The sequence below is a fragment of the Adiantum capillus-veneris genome, chromosome 26 (assembly GCF_014529385.1).
Source record: "Adiantum capillus-veneris isolate H3 chromosome 26, ASM1452938v2, whole genome shotgun sequence".
Taxonomy (NCBI): Eukaryota; Viridiplantae; Streptophyta; class Polypodiopsida; order Polypodiales; family Pteridaceae; genus Adiantum; species Adiantum capillus-veneris.
Window position 1 is genome coordinate 34375240 of NC_140956.1, and position 6909 is coordinate 34382148.

General features: G+C 45.3%; 1 pseudogene; it reads left to right on the forward strand.

The window, feature by feature from the left end:
- The first annotated feature begins 830 nt into the window (after nucleotides 1-830).
- On the forward strand, nucleotides 831-2638 carry LOC147423234 (mitogen-activated protein kinase kinase kinase 20-like; annotated as a pseudogene).
- The last annotated feature ends 4271 nt before the right edge of the window (nucleotides 2639-6909 follow it).

Here is a 6909-nt window from a genome sequence, read left to right on the forward strand (position 1 = left end):
CATTGCAAGCGTTGGGGCGAGCCACATTGCATTTGCAGCTCTTTACAAACTAGCTTTGTGACCTTAAGGCTTCATACATGAGAACAGAAAATGCCGTTGTGTTTGAAATATGCCTAGCTAGTAGCGAGATTTGTACCGAGACGGCAGCTTGCACATACCATGAAATCATAATGCAGTAGAGGAGAGCCGGCGGATCCTCGTCACTTTATGGCACGGATCCGAGTCAGAGGGGATCTAGGGCCCAAATTTGGGGGGCAAGGTGGCTTTAATCTCCGCCGTCGGATCACACAGTGAATTGGGGGTGGGTGAACTAATGGTGAACTAGGGGCGGGTAAGCTAGGGGTGGGTGAATTGGGGGTGAACTAGGGGCGCCTAAACTAGGATATGATCATGTGCCATGCCAACATGGACAGTGACGCGCGCTAGCGTGGTGGTAGGGCATTCGTGTGACAACTGAGACGTCCCAGGTTCGGACCCACCCCCCGCGAGGTGGGTGAACTAGGGGTGAACTAGGAGTGAACTCGGGGCGCCATTTTTGCCCCGAGTTCACCCCTAGTTCACCCCGAGTTTACCCCCAGTTCACTACGTGATCCGACGGCCGAGATTAAAGCCGCCTCGTGCCGCCAAATTTGGGCCTTAGATCCCCCCTGGATAGAGCCGTGCCATATAGTGACAAGGCCGGCGGATGATTGGACCAGGCAGGCGCAACGGAATCGTTTTGTCCGAGCGTCCACGTGGCGAGATACCAAATTACCAATAGATAAAAGCCTCCTCCTGCAGCCTCCTTCTTTCGGAAAAGGCCCATCAACCTTTTCAATTTCAAAGCGGAGATGAAGATCCAGAGGTGGCTCCCTTGTTGCACCCTGGGTTCTGGCTCCTCTGCTCGCGTCTCCCTCGCCCTCTCCCTGCCCCTCGGCCTCCCCTTCGCTCTCAAATCCCCCCTCTCCCCCTCCTCTTCTCCCTCTCCTCCACGAGCTCCTCCTCCTCCTCCTCTCCGCTTTCATACCTCACCCCCGCCGACGGCACCCCCCGCCATCTCTTCCTTGAATTCATGGACAGGGGCAGCCTTTCCAATCTCCTCAAACGCTCTGGCGGTCGCCTCGAAGAGAAGCTCATTCGCCACTACGCCTGCTCGATTGTACAGGGTCTCGAATACTTGCATCTCAATGGAATACTTGCATCTCAATGGGATCGTGCACTGTGACATCAAGGCCCAGAACATCTTGATCGGGTCCTCCGGCGTCCAGATCGCTGATTTTGGAGCTGCCAAGCGAGTAGCGGCCTCGGAGCATGAAGAAGGATCAGCCAACAAATCAGAGTTGAAGGGCACTCCCTTATGGATGGCCCCAGAGGTAGTTCAAGGTGTTGAGCAAGGGTTTGCCTCAGATATATGGTCTCTTGGGTGCACCCTTGTGGAATTGTTCCAAGGGCGCCCACCTTGGGGTCACATCTCTGACATCGGTGCAGCACTCTTCAAGCTTGGGTGCTCAGAAGAAGACCCACCGGCCTTTGCCAGAAGCAATCTCTGCTGATGCTAGGGATTTCTTAATTCATTGCTTGCAGAGAGATCCCAAAGCACGATGGACAGCATCAGAGCTTCTACAACACCCATTTCTCTGCAGCAACACAGCAGGGGATGAGGTTAAGCATGAGCAGTTATCTCCACGGAACACTCTCGACTTGTTACAAAACGAAGGGAGTGGTTCTGAGGCACCTGGTTCCAGGCGCGCTCTGTCTAAGTTCTGTCTTCAATCGATGGCTACACCGCAGCCAGTCGCTTCAAGTGTTTCATTAATGAAGAGGCACTTTACTGATGCATTCGACTCGGATGACAAGGAATGGATCACGATGAAGAGGGCTGCAATGAGCTGTTGCAGAGAGATGAAAGAAATGCCTTTTATGAAGGGTGGGGATGTGTATGTCAGAAGGGGTAGTGATGTGAGCGTAGAGGCAGCAGGTTTTCTGAGAAACAGGAAAGTTGTGGTGTGAGAGGCAAATGTGAGATGGTAATGGCATGGAGAATTGCCTCAACAATTGAGCCAATTGCTCAGGAGTGCGGCTGTAGCGCCGGGTGGGCTTTCGGGGACACAATGGATGTGTCCAAACACTTGGCCACAGAAATCTGAGTGTATTGAATGGGGCAAAGCTGGGCAAATTCAATGGGGCTTTGAGAATAGCAGCACCAAGCTATCTGCTGGCATGTGCAAGCACTCCTCATGAAGGCCATATTCTCTCATGATTAAAGTCATACCATGGTCAGCTAGTCATGACTTGAATTTGATTGGTCGAGCAAGCTCAAACTGTTGTACATACAACCGATTTTTCAGAGTCCCAAATGCAAAAAGTAGTACAAAATTTGGACTCCATTCCTTTATCTGGTTTTTCAAATGGAAAACAGCAGGAGAGCGAGCAATAAAGTTGTGGGTTCAAGCCTTGTCTTGGATTTCTTGGCCAATTGAAGCTTATGTGCCAATCTCTCTCTTTCTCAAGGTTTTAACGCTCACCAATTGTAGATAAAGACACAGATAGGGATCAAGTGATGCATTAACACTCCATATAAAATGTTATAATCAATGCCAGCATTTTTATATCGCCTTCCCACACTATGATTGCTTGCAAAATTTGGGTAGAAGTCTGATTTCAATGATTCACATCAAAAGAATTACTCGGATGCATTTGCACTAACTAGAACAATTGTTTTTGATTCACAGATTTTTTTTTTGGTCGGATGCATTTGCACTAAGTAGAACAAAATGAGACATCTTCTACAAAATTAAACAACATATTGATGGCTTCCACGGATATTATCAAATTAAAGTTAATATTGACTATGATAATGGTCATGCTTATGCGAGTATTCACAAGGTGGAGGACCAACTCCCACTTAATACACGTTATTCATATGGTGACAGTTGTCCCAACTAGAGGATAGAGATGTATGTGTTGGGTCGCCCCCCTCGATGCCTTGGACAAAGTATGTGTTGCATTGGACCTTGGATAGTGGACACCAAGTGATGCTTCCAGGACCGTCAAGGTACAGGGTCCTGGGGCAAGGGATTAGGGCCGTTCATCTAGTAGCCATTATGGACAGTAATTTCCGCACAACCCGTCGGATTATTGACAAGTAAGCACCAATAATAATTTTTGCTAATGATTACCAATGATTGTAAAACACCTCAACGTGCATAATGTGATCGCATGTGTGTTACCATTTACGTGTGGTAGTGATGTGTACGAACATTTAGGACCGCCGTGGCATTTTTTTTCTCTTTAGGAGGTTGTTTCTCCCGTGCATTGTGTAAACGCCCATTGATTCTTGGGCTATCTATCTTTCCATTGCACACTAAGTAAAACAATCTCTATTGTGTGCCTTGAGCTTCCTTCGTCTTCTCCAAGTTGTCTGTGTTTTCCAGCAACCCTAATTCCAACGATTGGTATCACAACAGGTTGCGTCCTCTTGAGCTTAGTCGCCAGCAGCTCCAGCACGCGCCTGCTCACTTTCTTCAATTTTTTATTCGAGCTCATTTCGGCCTCTGTTTCCACTACAGAAAGTACTACACATGCTACTTCATCATTTTGTGCAGAATTTTTGTCACTACCGTTCTATGCATAACAGGTCCCTTACAGTTTTCTAGGGTTTGTGCTATATAGCACGTGTTGTTCCCGCTTCGTTTCTCCTCTTTTCGGGCAGTTTTCACATCAGGTGCAATATTTACCATGGCTGACAACAACACAGATGTGTTCAAGATGTTTGTTGCTGCTGAGGACAGGTTGAATGATAATTACCCTATGTGGACTTACATGATGCAACATGTTCTTGTGTCAAAGGACGTCTAGAATATTGTGCAGGGCATTGATGTACGTCATGGTTCTGAGGATGTAGGCGATGTTGCAAGTCTTGTTGCTGTTAGAGTTGTTTTGCAAACTCTTTGGGATGTAAAGGATTCACAGGCTCATGTATTGATTGTGTTGTCTGTGAAGCGCACCATTACTCCTCACATTCGTTCTCAGTGAAATCTGCAAAACAGGCTTGTAATATTTTGGCTGGTCTTTATGCAAGCCGCAATGAGGTTAAAATTGCATTGCTGCATAAAGATATGGAGTCAAAGATTATACCTGAGGAAGATGATATAGACACTTTTCTTGCTGGTGTCAAGGATATCAATGAACAACTTATTTCTGTAGGTGAAGTCATTTCAAACAGTTCCCTTATGCATACTATTCTTGATGTCTTACCAGATTCTTACCAGACTTTTGCTAGTACTTGGAAACTTATGACCCAAGGAAATTCTAAAGTTGTCAAGTTTGATGCATTATGCACATTGTTGTTGCAAGAGTCACTTTTTAGAAAAAAAAGGAGTAGACAACGTGCAATTGAACATGCTTTTATTGCTGATCAAAGAAAGGGTGGTAACAACAATGCAGCCACTTCTTATGGTTCTTCTGCGAGTGAAAAAACACTTGTTCCTAATGCTTCTTCTGATAGCAATTCCTCTAGAAATTCTGGTGATAAGCACAAAAAGAAGATACATTGCCATTATTGTAAAGCAAATGATCACTTGATCAAGCAGTTTCCTAAGTTGAAGGCAAAAGAGGCAAAGAAGAAAGAGGGTGGTTCCATTGCAAATACCGGTTCCACTACAAACGCAGCTATTATTGAGTCTTTAGTGAAAGGAGACTGTGATGCTGATGTTGACGCAAAATGGACTTTTAAAGCAGAGTGTGTCTATATAATCCTACTATCCATGATGCATGCGTGTCAGTTGCTGCAGATTCACATGTGTGGTATTTTGACAGTGGTGCTACAAAGCACATTACCTCAGATCCTGATTTGTTCACTTCTCTTGAGTCTGTCCCTTATGGGAATTCAGTTACTTGTGCCAACAATGCCTCTTATCCAGTTCAGGGAGTTGGAAAGATTGTGCTTTATTGCTGCAAATGGGAGTTCTTCCACACTTGTTGATGCACTTTATGTACCTGGGATCAAGTAGAATCTTTTGTCTTTATCTGCACTTGCTAGACTTGGTCTTGTAGTCAAATTTATGGATGACAGATATATTGTACATGATCTCAATTTTGGTGATAACCCATGGGCTACGTCCACGGAAAAGCAGCCACTCAATGGCTTTAGTACTTCAAAACAAGAAGTAGTTTACAAAGGGACTATACCCTTAATGGAGCTCCCGCCTTTCTTCACTCTCACCACCTCACCCTCACCTTGTTGCATCAACTTCACACACTATATATAATGTGTGTAGAAATGGCCTCGTTTTATAGGCCAAAAGGGTTGCCCTCTCTCATGAGAGGCAGCCATGTGTAGCCGCCCTTGTGTAGATAAGTCCAAATCGGATCCTCCAATCCGCCTATGTGTGGCCGCCCTTGAGAAGACAAGTCCGCTTTTGAATTCGGCCACCGGCCACCGACCATTGACTTTCGACCACTGGCCACCGGCCAACCGACGGTTGTTTTTCGGCCACTTTTCGGCCACCGTCCGGCCATAATATTCCAACGAAAAGGAATATTCCGGCGAGGGAAAAAAAAGTCTCAGGGGCTTCCGCCCCCGAGGCCCCTAAAGTTGCCCCTGATTTTTGGCCGTGAAAATTTTGGTTTCCGGCGAGTGATTTTCCTTTACGCACGATGGCTTCTCCTCATAATGGGAGCCTTACAAATGTGCGCTTTTACCACAAAAAATTACAAGGGTAAATCAGGCTCCATACTTAACAACCCCATGATATGACCTATCATTGGAAAGTTCTTGAAAAATGGATTCTAAAGAGCCAAGGTCCGAAAAGTTTGGATGACTTCTATGAAAGTTATGCCAATTTTTTTCAATTAGCCAGGTTTTGTTATTGTTACGGTAATCTAAAATCACCTTTTTCTAGATCTACATGAAGGCAATGTCCGATACATGCATGCTATATATCAATAGATAGCATTTGAAGAGTAGATTCTAAATATCCAACCTCCGGCAAGTTTTGATCTTATTTGCAAACAATTTACCGATCCCCACTTTTTGAAAGCTATGCCACATCAACAATTCTTACAAGGCCCATTTTTGAGTCCAAACTTTTCCTAATATCTTGTGAAACCAAAATACGCTTTGTTTGCGGATGATACAACCTGTAACCTTTGCTTTCAGCACCATAACCAACAAAAATACATTTGAAAGCCTTATCATACAATTTTTTGCGTTGTGTTTGTGGCACCAAAGCATATGCCAAACAGCCAAAAACACGTATGTGCTCAATACAAGGCTTTCTATCATGCCATGCTTCATATGGAGTAATAGACCGCAAAGCTTTCGTAGGACACCTGTTAAGTACATAAGTGGAACACATGATGGCCTCAAGCCCAAAAGAATGCGGCAAAGCTTGACTTTTGACCATACATCGTGTCATTTCCGTAAGTGACCTATTTTTCCTCTCAACAACACCATTTTGCTGAGGTGTATAAGGCACTGTACATTGGTGTTTTATCCCACGACTAGCCAAAAATGCATTAAATTCATGAGACATATACTCCCCCCCTCGATCAGAATGGAGGGTGCCCTTAGTACATTTTGATACATTTTCAGCCATAGCCAGAAATTGTTTGATGCACATAAAAACTTTGGACTTCTCTTTAAGCAGAAATACACATGCATGCTTGGAGTAACCATGAATGAAAGTCACGAAGTAAAGGTAATTTCCCAAGGACGGAGTTTGCATGATCCCACAAACATCACTATGTACAAGCTGCAACTGTAAGAACTAGAGATGCTAGACCATAGGATCCTCCTCCCAACCCCCCCTTATATAGGCGGGCTCCTAGCCCCTTGCCCTAGACGGATCCGTTGTCCACACTGTCTAGCCCGGACCCTGGCCGTACTCCCACCACCCTAGTCCTTAGGTTTGGGCCTTGCCCCTACGG